Below are 13798 nucleotides of genomic sequence, written 5' to 3' on the forward strand. Positions count from 1 at the left end.
AGAAAAATTTACTCACATTTGGCAAAATTTAATTTAGCCGAATTTAAACAAATTTTTATGAACTAAAATAAAGTTAAATCGGATATAACAAATTTGGCTTCTTTTTGCTGGCTTTTTAAAGTAAAATTCTATTTTCTACAGAGATTCACATTATTTGATACATAAATTACAAAATATTGATGTAGTAGGGCCTATATACTTACCTCAAAAATTAAAATTCATTTGTTCCATAACATTAAATACCAAAACATTATTGCTTTTTATTGAGTACTATATTCCATTTCTTTTTAAATATAAAATTGGTGTTAACATCGATATCAAATTACGGAAAATCCAGAAAAGAGGAACATGAATGGTATGATCCTACTTAAATTTAATATCATTACATTTTTATCATTTATGAAGGCAGATTATTTAATGACCCCAGGACAATGACACTTAATGGGGGTTAAGATCGTAAAAAACCAAAAGCGACAACCTGCACTTTATATCACTGTCACTGGCAGTGCATCCATCCAACAATGGCCACCACCAACAGTCATTCATTCATTCATTATAGATCGATCTAAAACATCCTCCTTGTGTGTGAGTGTGTATGAGTGCGTGTGTGTGTGTGTGTCTGGCCAAAACATTGGGTGCATTTAATGGTCGCTTATTTAAAATTAATTGCTCATAAATAACAAATTAAACACTTTGCCACACTTTGGTTTATTACCCAGCAGTCGTAAGTCAGCCATTGGATGGATATGAATGAGACAATAGTACCGTGTATATATATGCGAGTATTGTGGTTAAACGCCGGAGTAAATTTTAATACTTAACACCTTTACGCTTTGATTTTCCACCAAAAGTGAAGCCCACCGCCTCGCGTCATAAATGAACGAGTCGTAGGGTGGGGGGCTGTCGTAGTGACAAAAACTACAGCAGAGATAATAAATGCTAAAGTCCACTTGTTACTGACGGAAGTTTTATTTGTTTTTATGGATTTATGACCATGCCAGAATGTATGCTGAAATCCATATGCGCCCACGGTGGCCTCATACATACTATTTGTAGTTTTCCGTATTATCCGTTATAGATGTCATCATGAAGATCGCTCCGTGGCAAACGCACTACTTCAAATTGGTGGGTTGGTATAGCTAAGAGAAGAGTAAAAATAAAACACAGGGAATAAACTCAATTAAAATAATACAAAAACAGCAACAACAACAACATCATCATCAAAAAGCCATTTAATAAGCAAAATAAAATAAAATGTTTGTTTATTTATAATAAAAAACCGTTTCACACAAACATAAATTCATTTACATTTTATTAAATTGCCAAAAATAATCAGAAACACAAGAGAACAGTGCTACATCAGCAAAAAACACCACAGCCACCGTAATGATGAAAGTCATTTTGATCATGTATTACATGATCAAAATGTAGTAAATGAAATTACAAATTTGATAAAATATACGAGGAGGGTTCTCCAAGGACCAGAAATTGCCATATTCAGATACGCCTTAAAAACATCGCCTCTGTCACATATACTCGCAAACGCATTTTGCTTGAAGTATATATTTCAGAATTTGTTTAAACAAAAAATTGTTTGTGCAAAATAGTTAATTTCAGTTTCTAAACATGTGTTTGCTTGCAGCAAAATGTCTTGAATATAGCTGTGTTGGAATACAAATAAAAAAATATTTTTGTATTTTAGTAAGTACACTTCCTCTACTTTGGAATAAAATCACGATGGGAATTTTATATATCCAGATATTTCGAAAATGCTCCTGAAAAAAATTTGACTTTCGTTTTGATCAAATATTTGCCTAGTGTGACCATATTCTCAGAAACCTGTTTTATTTTGAGCAAACGAATCGCGCGCGAAGCATTTCCACTTTTCGGAAAAACTAGACATGTGGCAATCGTACCACAAGAAACCGATCAGATAAGTCAATTAGGGGTGATATACAACCATTTGTTTGCCAGTTGCCTTTCATGATCTGCCGCAATGGGGGTACTCTTCATCGAAATTTGAATTTAGAAAAAAATTGTCCTAAATTTGTATATGATTTGTTATTTTATTTTATTTTTTTTTTTTTGATTCCATGCAACTAAAGAAAAGAAACCACATTCGTAAATAGCCGAAAGTTCGTTAGATCCGAATCCTTTACCATAAATCACCACCATGAATCAAATATAATAATTTCCTCAAATATAATGGTTTTCGAAATTGTTCACAGTTTAATTAAATCTTACTTTTTTAAGTACAGCGAAAAAATTCTTTACGTGACATTAAAGATTACGCAACCTAAATTTTAGAATGCGCAATTTACAAAATATTAAGAACAAATTTCTTTAAAACAATGAAATTTAAATTAAAATAAAGTTTATAATCTTTGCTTCAAAAAATTTTTTCATACAATTTAGAACACAAATTTTTTAAATTAGCATCCCTCCGTTAAAGTAACATGTCTTTGAACTAAAGGAAAATTTCCTTAAAGTAAAGAAACGCTTTTTTGATTTAAAGAAATCGTTCTACTCGTGGAAATAAAGTTCAATGATCGTACACATAAGTTCAATATAAACTAAAAAAGATTTTCGTGCGGTTCCCAAAAATATTAAAATGAGGGTGTAATTTCGTGAACTGCAGTTAACAAGTACAACAGGGCATTAAATTTTTCTGGTTTTATTAACGCTTTGTGGAAATCGCAAAATGTGGAGTATAATTTAGTTCAACTTTCGCACGAATTGTTTCATTCTTCCTATAAAACAGTTTACTTTTCTTTCGGTATATACATCTTGTTTAAGCGTACAAGAGAACGACGAAAAAACGTCTTGATTTGAAATCTAAATTCTGTATATTTTTACCTGCCTTATTTGAATGCATTGAAAACAAGTTAGGAAAGTCTAAAGTCGGGCGGTGCCGACTTTGTAGATCCTCATTTTCGCCATATCAAATCCGTCAAATGTGTTGGGTGCTATATAGGGGTTTTTCCGGGAACGGGATCCCGGGAATTTGCTAGTTTCTCGCTCCTGCTTTCCCGGGAATGAAGTGCGGGAATTCCCGGGAAATTTTCCTTACAAAATTTAATATATATTAGAGGGTTTTATATGGCAAATGAAGTTGAAATCTAGTTAAAGTGGATTTTGGAAGTGTAATGTAAATGAATAGGGTACCAAGTAGTAGTAGTTGGAACATAACATACATAGCCGTGGGTTCTAGCCCAGACTGAGTAAACCTTTATAAACAACGGGATTTTTTACCTTATGTATCTCACGTTTGAAATTGGATAATTGCATAATTTCATAATTATTGCAAGGATTTTTTATGAAATATGAAAATTCCAACCTTTACTGAGATTGTAGCTTTAATTTCAAATTTATACCTCGTACACATTAGGCTCGAAATCTATTAAAAGTGGACTTTAAATCCCTTATTTAAAAGGCAAATGACAGTTGAAATCTAGTTAACGTAAAGATTTTGGAAGTGTAATGTGAATGAGGTATTTCATGATAATGTTTCCCTTTTGGGAATTTTGACCGGTGAAATCGAAATAAGTATCTTTCATTTTCACCCAACTTTTTAATGTTACAAAAAATCCCACAATATTAATAGTATTCTTCCGAAAACTATTCCGACTATACAGACTGTCTTTTAACAATTGTAAAATTTTTTTTGTTACAAAATATTTCGTATTTTAGTATGATTTATGGCTGATGTAAGATATCAACATAATATATATTGTGAATTGTCCAGACAGAGCCTTATAACCTTAGCTTTAGGCGATTTCAAAATTATTCAAATGTCTATATGTATACCACATCAAAGCAGGTTTCCCTTAGACCTTAGAAAATTCGAAAAAAATCCCGTTTTCCCGGGAATGGAAAATGTCCGGGAAAAGAAACCCCTAGTGCTATATATAAAGATTCCCTATAAATGCATTTAAATCTGACTGGAGCTGGACAAAATTTGTTAGACTTCCAAAAAACTGTAGAATTAAAATTTCAGTCTAATCCCCTGGGGTGGAACACAATGTTAGTAAAAACAAGTATATACAGCACTAAGTTCGGCCGGGCCGAATCTTAAATACCCACCACCATGAACCAAATATTAGGGTTTCCTTTGAAATTTCAGGAGGGCTTGAGGACTTGAGGATATTCCCGAAGATAAATTTAAAGATTTCACCTATGAGGACTATATCAGATTCTGGATTTGTAAGAACCATTTTTGTTTGAGTTTTAAAGGAATCATTAACATCTCTTGTAAGTGTGCAAGAAAATTATAAAATAACGTCTTGATTTGAAATCTTAAATCTGTAGAAGTAAAATCTGGAAATTTTACATTGAGTTTCAAGCAATTTTCATGATCAGTGCGCCTTCTACACCCTCAAGAAGTGAAGTCGGTCTATATGGAGGCATTACCATATGGATCCATAAAAACTTAATCCGATACACGTTTTTGTGAGCTTAAAATACCAGAATATTTACAATTTCAGGCAAATCAGATAAAAACTACGGTTTCTAGAAGCCCAAGAAGTAAAATCTTGAAATCGGTCTATATGGGGGCTATACCAAAATATCGACCGATACTCACCATTTTCGGCACACCTCTTTATGATCCTAAAATACCTCTAGATTTCCAATTTCAGACAAATTGGATAAAAACTACGATTTCTATAAGCCCAAGACTCCAAATCGGGAGGTCGTTTTATATGGGGACCATACCAAAACATGAACCGATACTCACAATTTTTGGCACACGTATTTGTGGTCCTACAATACCTCTAGATTTCCAATTTCAGGTAAATTGAATAAAACCTTCGGTTTCTATAAGCCCAAGAAGTAAAATCGGGAGATCGGTCTATATGGGGGCTATACCAAAACATGGACCGATAATTTTTTTTGGCATTTTTTTTGGCCATTTTTGGCACACCTCTTTATGGTCATAAAATACCTCTAGGTTTCAATTTTCAGGCAAATTGGATGAAAACTACGATTTCTATAAGCCCAAGACCCCAAATCGGGAGATCGGTTTATATGGGGACTATATCAAAACCTGGACCGATATAGCCCATCTTCGAACTGGACTTGCCTGCAGACAAAAGACGAGTTTGTGCAAAATTTCAGTACGATTGCTTCATTATTGAAGACTGTAGCGTGATTACAACAGACAGACAGACGGACAGACGGACATCGTTATATCGTCTTAGAATTTCTCCCTGATCAAGAATATATATAATATAGTCGGAAATCGATATTTCGATGTGTTACAAACGGAATGACAAACTTATTATACCCCCGTCACCATTCTATGGTGGTGGGTATACAAATATGGAAAACATTTAAATCTGAAGCAATTTTCAGGCAACTTTGCAAAAGTGTATTTATGATTTATCGGTCAATAGCTAAGTATTACAAGTATAGGAAAATTAAAGTTATTTTTACACGTTTTCGACTTAGCAGCGGCGATTTTACAAGGAAAATTTGGGTATTTTGGCCATTTTTGCCGAAATAAGAAACACATATATATGGAAGCCACCGTGGTGTAATGGTAGCATTGTCATATGAATGAAAATCGGGGGAAAGATATATATGGTAGCTATATATAAATCTGAGCCGATTTCAACCAAATTTGACACACATAGCAACATTATTAAGTCTACTTCCAAAAAATTTAAAGTAAATTAGGGCAAAACTCTGGCTTCTGCGGCCATATCCACATATGCACTTAGCATATCGGTCGAAAGATATATATGGGAGCTATATCTAAATCTGAACCGATTTCAACCAAATTCGGCACACTTTACGACACTATCAATTGCACTTCTTGTGCAAAATTTAAAGTCAATTAGGCTGAAATTCTGTCTTCTGGGGCCCTATTAGTAGATATCGGGCGAAAGATATATATGGGAGCTATATCTAAAACTTAAACGATTTCTTCCAAAATCAATAGGGTTCTATTCTGACTCATAATGCATACTTGTGCCAAATTTGAAGTCGAGTGGGCTTAAATTGCGACCTAGACTTTGATTACAAAATTCTGTTCACAGACAGACGGACAGATGGACATGGCTAGATCGACTCAGGGGCCGACCCCGAACAATATTGCCAAAGACACCATATGTCTGTCTCGTCTCCTTCTGGGTGTTGCAAACATATGCACTAACTTATAATACCCTGTTCCACAGTGTGGCGCAGGGTATAAAAAACGTTAAGCCACCAGGAAGAAAAATTTTGGTTAATTTGAGAAAGTTTTGATTATTTTAGAAAATTTTAACTAAACAGTACTACAGACGATTATATCACGCCGATATCAAAAAAATATGTAAATATTTTTCGGCAAATTCAAGAAAATTTATTACACATAATTAATTTTTTTCACTTGTTAAAGAAAATGTTGTAGTTTACAGGAAAAAAATGGAGTTCAAAATTGCAAGAATGTCTTTAGTGCCATAGGAAGTTCAAGATGGGCTCATTTTTAATAAAATATACAAATTTAAAGGCAAATCTTTACGCTTCATTTGTGTATATATTTCCCCCCGGTTTCAGTTCGTTTAACTATCGTACGCAAAATATTATTAGGTTAGGTTAGGTTAGGTGGCAGCCCGATGTATCAGGCTAACTTAGACTATTCAGTCCATTTTGATATCACATTGGTCAACTTCTCTTTTATCACAGAGTGCTGCCCGATTCCAAGTTAAGCTCAATGACAAGGGACCTCCTTTTTATACACATTGCTGTTAAACCACTTAGATAAGCTTTGAAACCCTCAGAAATGTCACCAGCATTACTGAGGTGGGATAATCCACCGCTGAAAAATTTTTTGGTGTTCGGTCGAAGCAGGAATCGAACCCACGACCTTGTGTATGCAAGGCGTGGTGCATGCTAACCATTGCACCACGGTGGCTCCCGTGGTGCAATGGTTTAGGTAAAGGAAAATTTCTTCAAACATAGGTTAGGTTAGGTTAGGTTATGTGGCAGCCCGATGTATCAGGCTCACTTAGACTATTCAGTCCATTGTGATAACACAGTGGTGAACTTCTCTCTTATCACTGAGTGCTGCCCGATTCCATGTTAAGCTCAATGACAAGGGACCTCCTTTTTATAGCCGAGTCCGAACGGCGTTCCACATTCCAGTGAAACCACTTAGAGAAGCTTTGAAACCCTCAGAAATGTCACCAGCATTACTGAGGTGGGATAATCCACCGCTGAAAAACTTTTTGGTGTTCGGTCGTAGCAGGAATCGAACCCACGACCTTGTGTATGCCAGGCGGGCATGCTAACCATTGCACCACGGTGGCTCCCTTCTTCAAACATAATAATTCCATGAATTAAAATAAAGTTAAATTGGCTTTAGTGAGTGTGAGAACGAGAAGTAAAATTATGAAATTTCACTTTTCCTTTCGAGCAACTTGAATTGCCAGTGCGCCTGCTAAACCCTAAAGAATTCAGGAGGCTTGACCGAAAAATGAACCGATAAAAACTAAATTCATCATAGGTCTTTGTGATCCTAAAGTTAATATTTTAGGCAAATTATTTCTGTTTATGGTGGTGGGCGTAATAATTAATCATATTGAGGAAATTTTAACTGAAACATAATAATATCTATGAAATAGAATAAAGATACATTGGCTGTAGTGATGCCTTTTTTGAGTGTATTAAAAATGTCAATTCGTACCGATTGTCTAATTCCTTAACAAGTTGTCACAAATCCTATTCTTAATTTTTTGTTTGCACCAAATTAAGAAGGTAGTCTTTCTGTGTTTATGCTTCTCCCACATTTCTGAAACATCCCTCGTATGTTCAGTGTTAGTAGACAACATATGTCATATAACAAATAGAATAATCGTTATGTATTAATAACAAGAGAAAACATCAAACAAAATCAAATCAAAAGATGACAGACATTAGATTGCAGTTAGTCATTAAACAAAACAAACACTCTATCCCCCCACCAGCCAACCCATCTATCGTCAATCTGTTTATTTATTTAGCTGTAAACGTAACAAAAACGTAATGGATTGTTGCAGTAGTAAATTTTATTACCATCTCTAGTGTGTAAATTTCATTTTTAGTTGTGGTAGGTAGGCATTAAAATGGCTGGATGCAACCAACAATACCACCATAGGGGCCAATGTTGACTACTGACGATTCAAACGCATATGGCAATGCACCAAGGCGGGTGTTTGCTACTCACTTGTCACTCGTCTGGGGTATATATGAACAAATCATAAAATCTACAATAAAATCCAATATTTTTGAGGTCACCAGTGTCAGGGTTACCCATTTTTTACGACTTTTTTTTAATGGCGTAATGACGTTGCCTTGATTCCTTTCCGGCTGTGTTAAGTTGCGTCTTGTCGACACTTTGATTGTGTCATTTATATTTAATTTTTATGCCATTCAAATAATAGTTTGCTCTCGAGAGGATCTATCTAGTCATCATTTAGAATCCATAAAAATTCACAAAAACACACACACACACACTCTCACACTCAAACCGATGGCCACACTCATCATCATCATCCACTTACCCAGATTTATAATCACAAACGTAACACATTTCGAACCCACAAAAAGCCATCAAAAACGGAAAAAGTCGTAAAAATTTCCCAGCTCTGTTGCACGGTAACCGGAGCGGAGCAGCTGATGCAATTCCCTCAAAACGCCCGTCTTTATCGCCACCATGTCTATGCATGTAGCCCGTTTGCCGTTTTCGTCTCTGGTGATTATTTCATAAACATCCGAATTGAAATTGGGCTTCTGTTTAGAAAATCATAAAACGAAAGTTCCATAAAAATTTTGTTTTTGTTTAAAGACCGTATAAATAGTAAGGGAAGACCAACAAACAATTACACCAAACAAATTAACAATGGAATTTTATGTACTGGATGGATCACTGGTGTAAGTGTATTAAAGAACAATGATGATGATGATGTAGAGGATGGTGATGATTTTACGACTTTGATTGAATTGCTGAAACAAGGTGTCTTAATTGTCATCACTATTGGGTCATATTTAATGGCTGTGGGAAAAAAACGTTGTGCTGCAGTGCACCGTGCCAGACATAGTGACGCAGTTACTCTTGTATACTTTTGTCATAAAATTGAACTATGTCAATGAGAGTAGCTAGCAGCTTATTACCTGAACATTAGGAAATTGTTGTTTTGAAAGAAGAAAGACACCATCAATCTGGTAAACAAAAATCAGTTATTACATACAGTGTATTATATTTGGTCCAAAGATTTTAACATTTGCCTCGTAATATGTCTCATTGTGCGATATATTAACAAAGATTTTCACACTGAATACGAAATATTTACGTGATATCAAATAGTGCGCATATTTTAATGAGGCGATATTAACAAAATGTTAACGACAATTTTTTAACATAATTTCATTCATAAATCAAATAAAGTTTATTATATTTGTTTCAAAAAGAGAGCCACCGTGGTGCAATGGTTAGCATGCCCGCCTTGCCCGCCAAGGTCCTGGGTTCGATTCCTGCTTCGACCGAACACCAAAAGTTTTTCAGCGGTGGATTATCCTACCTCAGTAATGCTGGTGACATTTCTGTAGGTTACAAAGCTTCTCTAAGTGGTTTCACTGCAATGTGGAACGTCGTTCGGACTCGGCTATAAAAAGGAGGTCCCTTGTCATTGAGCTTAACATAGAATCGGGCAGCACTCAGTGATAAGAGAAAAGTTCACCAATGTGGTATCACAATGGACTGAATAGTTAGTCTAAGTGAGCCTAATACATCGGGCTGTCACCTAACCTAACCTTGCTTCAATTTTTTTTTTATTAAATTTAGGACACAAATTTTGAAATTTGCGTCCCTCTGTTAAAGTCGTATATCTTTGAAATAAGCGACATTTTCGTTAAAGTAAAGAAACACATTTTTGATTTATAGAAATCGTTCATAAATTAACTGAAATATTGAATCTTTAGATATTTGATAAAAATACTTCAAATATAGGATAATACTTATTTTGAGGACTTAGAAACGTTGCACAGTGGTTCCAAATCGCCGTTTTGTGGAAATAATTCCGTGACTTTTGAACGGATAAAGATATCAACATAATTTTTCCTGTGTGTGAAAGCTGAAGTGTTTGCAAATTTGTGGGTCCCTAGTGGGTCTTATAGACCACCAAACAAGGATACGTTTTAAGCTTTTATCGGCCATTTTGATCACGTAGTATATTAGTTCTTCTCCTCCCAAAATCGGCAATTTTTCAAAAATAAAAAATTTTGTTGTCAAAAATTCTCATTCGGCAAAGCACCGATTGCTAAGTGATTTTGGAGATTTTTTATACCAATTTTGGGAATGGTATATTCAGCAATATTTCTTAAAACAATTTTCCCTGCAAAAACCAATAAAAATCATAATGATATCACAATTAGTTCAAAAGTTATTAAATAAGGTTTCAATTCATTTTTTTCATTCCCAAAAATCTGAATTTTTGAAAAAAAAAATGTTCCTTGCTCCAAAAATCGTCAAAATTTCGTATTTTTTGTTCTTTCCAATTGAAATAAAGCTCTCTCAAATACCTTTCCAACAATGTATTATATCTATAACCGTGCTTAGCCAAATTCGCCAAAAACTTGCACTAAACTTCACTAACAAGGGTAAAATAATGCATTTCTGCAAATGTACGTTTATATGGGCGCTATACCTTAATCTGAACCGATTTAAATCAAACTTGGCACACTTGACGATACTATCAAATGTACATCTTGTGCAAAATTTGAAGCAAATCAGAGAAAACATTTGGCTTCTAGAGCCATATAAGTGCATATCGAGCGTATGATATATATGGGGGAAATTAGGAATTTAGCATATCTTAAGCTCTCCTACATATGTACAAAAACATGATCCAGGCATTCCAAACTAATATACACTTGGACTATTCAGTCAATTGTGTTACAACAGTTCTGAACTTCACTGAGTGCTGCCCGATTCCATGTTTAGCTCAATGAGAAGGGAATTCTTTGGTACAGCCGAGTCCGAACGACATTTTACATTGCCGTGAAACCACATAGAATTTGAGTTCGACCGGATCACGACCATGTATGAAATATAAATTTCTCTTGCCAAGCAAACGTACATACGAAAACATGAACCGTCAAATCGTGAGATCGGTCTCTATGGGGGCTATCGTGGGAGCCACCGTGGTGCAATGGTTAGCATGCCCGCCTTGCATACACAAGGTCGTGGGTTCGATTCCTGCTTCGACCGAACACCAAAAAGTTTTTCAGCGGTGGATTATCCCACCTCAGTAATGCTGGTGACATTTCTGAGGGTTTCAAAGCTTCTCTAAGTGGTTTCACTGCAATGTGGAACGCCGTTCGGACTCGGCTATAAAAAGGAGGTCTCTTGTCATTGAACTTAACATGGAATCGGGCAGCACTCAGTGATAAGAGAGAAGTTTACCACATTGGTGAACTTCTTCAATGGACTGAATAGTCTAAGTGAGCCTGATACATACAATTTCTATATTTTGAATGTTTACTAATTCAGTAGGGGTGATTTAGGGTGTGATATAGTCGGCACCGCCCGACTTTATACACGCAGAGAAGGAATATGATCACCTCAACCATGTTTCAAGAGCAAAATGTTATTTTTGGATGGTGACCATGTAACATGTTTATGGCAAAAATGTTCTTTTCTCGCCAAAAATAATATGCTTGCCGAAATCAGACACATAATCTCCGAGAAAATAACATGGTTGCGACAAACATGTTACATGGTCACCATTCAAAAATAACATTTTGCTCTTGAAACATGGTTGAGGTGATCATATTCCTTCTCTGGGTGTACTTTACTTTCTTGTTTTGTTTTAATTTTGAATGAATATTTAGTAGTTGGGAGGAAAAAATTGGATCAAAAATTGCATGAATAACTTTACCGCCATACAAAGTTCAGGATGAACGCAAATGCGCTTTGTATGGCGGTAAAGTTGTTCATGCAACTTTTGACCCAATTTTTTCCTCCCAACTACTAAATTTTCATTAAAAATTAAAACAAACCAAGAAAGTAAAGTAGTAAGTCGGGCGGGGCTGACTATATCACACCCTAAATCACCCCTACCGAATTAGTAAACATAAGCATTTGTTGTGTATCATTGGTATAGGTTTTGGAGATACACTGAAAAAAACAGTGAACCCACTAGGAAGAAAAATTTTGGTTAGTTTTGAAAAAATTTAGATTATTTTAAGAAATTTTTAACTAAGCAGTATTACAAACGCCGACATCACTACGATATTACAAAAATAAATAAATATTTTTCGACAAATTCAAGAAAATTTGTTAGCCATAATTAATTTTTTTCACTTGTTAAAGAACATTTTGTAGTTTGAAGGAAAAATTGGAGTTCAAAATTGCAAGAATGTCTTTAGTGCCATATGAAGTTCAAGATGGGCACATTTGTAGTAAAATTTACAAATTTAAAGAAATAATGAGCTATTTTGTGAGAAGTACGAAATTAGTAAATCTGTATGCTTCATTTGTGTATAATTTTTTCCCGTTTTTCAGTTCATTTAACTAAGGTACGCAAAAAATTATTAGAGTAAAAGAAACTGTTGTTGTTTTTGATTTCACCTTAAAACCATGCATTGACTAAACTACAAGTGTAGCTTAACCAACAGACAACAACAATGAGTAAAGAAAAAAACCAACAATAACAAAACAAAACGAATGAAAAAAAGAGGAAGCAAGCTCAAAATAAACCCAGCCAACTGCACTCAAATCGATGGTTTGACGGTGGCAAAGGAAAAGAGATATGTTTGTACGAATTTATTTCGGCATAAGCCGGCTATCATGTAAAACTTTTTTTCGGAAGGTTCATGTGTGGTTTACTTTTGGGTTTAGTGAACTGCCTGAATTTATTCTGATAATTAGTTGATAGTTTTGCTGCAAGTAGAGGATGCTGATGAGGAATGTGGTAATTCCGAAACGTGCGAGAAATGTGGTAATTCTGAAACGTGCGTCCATCCAACCATCTTGCAGTCTATAGGGTTTTGCCCAAATAAATTTGACAAACATTATTTTCCTCTGTTGGTTAAGCTACACTTGTAGTTTGGTCAATGCATGGTTTTAAGCTGAAATAAAAAACAACAACAATGATTAAAGAAAAAAAAAACAACAATAACAAAACAAAACGAGTAAAAGAAACTTTTTCCAAACATAATAATTCTATGAACTTAAATAAAGTTAAAATGGCTTTAGTGAAATATAGGGTTTTGAGTGTAAACCGCATTTCCTTATTTAAAAACATTAAGATTTTTTGTGTCACAATGTGAGCAGAAATGTCTGATATTATATATAGTCGTAGATATAGTTGATTTTGAATCTACAGAGTTAGTATACAACTAAAATTGAGTCCATTATTAAAAAAGATGAAATCGCTCAATGTGGGTAATAAATCTAAATTCGTGAAATTCGGACAATATTATTATGTAACAGTTATATGTAAGTCTAAATACGATCGGATAATACATAAAACTTTGAAACTGGAGTAGCATTGGTTAATAAATAAGAGTATTATGGCCAAATTTGGGAAAATCGAACGATGTATATATATGGGAGCTATATCTAACTCTGAACCGATTTGGATGCTATTGTGAAGGTTTGGTTGATAAAGGGTGATTCTTTTGAGGTTAGGATTTTCATGCATTAGTATTTGACAGATCACGTGGGATTTCAGACATGGTGTCAAAGAGAAAGATGCTCAGTATGCTTTGACATTTCATCATGAATAGACTTACTAACGAGCAACGCTTGCAAATCATTGAATTTTATTACCAAAAT

At 34.7% G+C, this 13798-nt stretch overlaps 1 long non-coding RNA gene across 1 annotated transcript in view; it reads right to left on the minus strand.

Annotated features, from left to right (window-relative positions):
* Positions 1-235: 235 nt before the first annotated feature.
* Positions 236-13798, minus strand: part of LOC142241568 (uncharacterized) — a 337909-nt gene continuing 324346 nt past the window's right edge. The window contains exon 4 of the long non-coding RNA XR_012723699.1: positions 236-1139. This is a non-coding gene — a long non-coding RNA (uncharacterized LOC142241568). The remainder of the gene's footprint in view (positions 1140-13798) is intronic.

This window comes from Haematobia irritans, chromosome 1, assembly GCF_050003625.1.
Source record: "Haematobia irritans isolate KBUSLIRL chromosome 1, ASM5000362v1, whole genome shotgun sequence".
Classification (NCBI taxonomy): Eukaryota; Metazoa; Arthropoda; class Insecta; order Diptera; family Muscidae; genus Haematobia; species Haematobia irritans.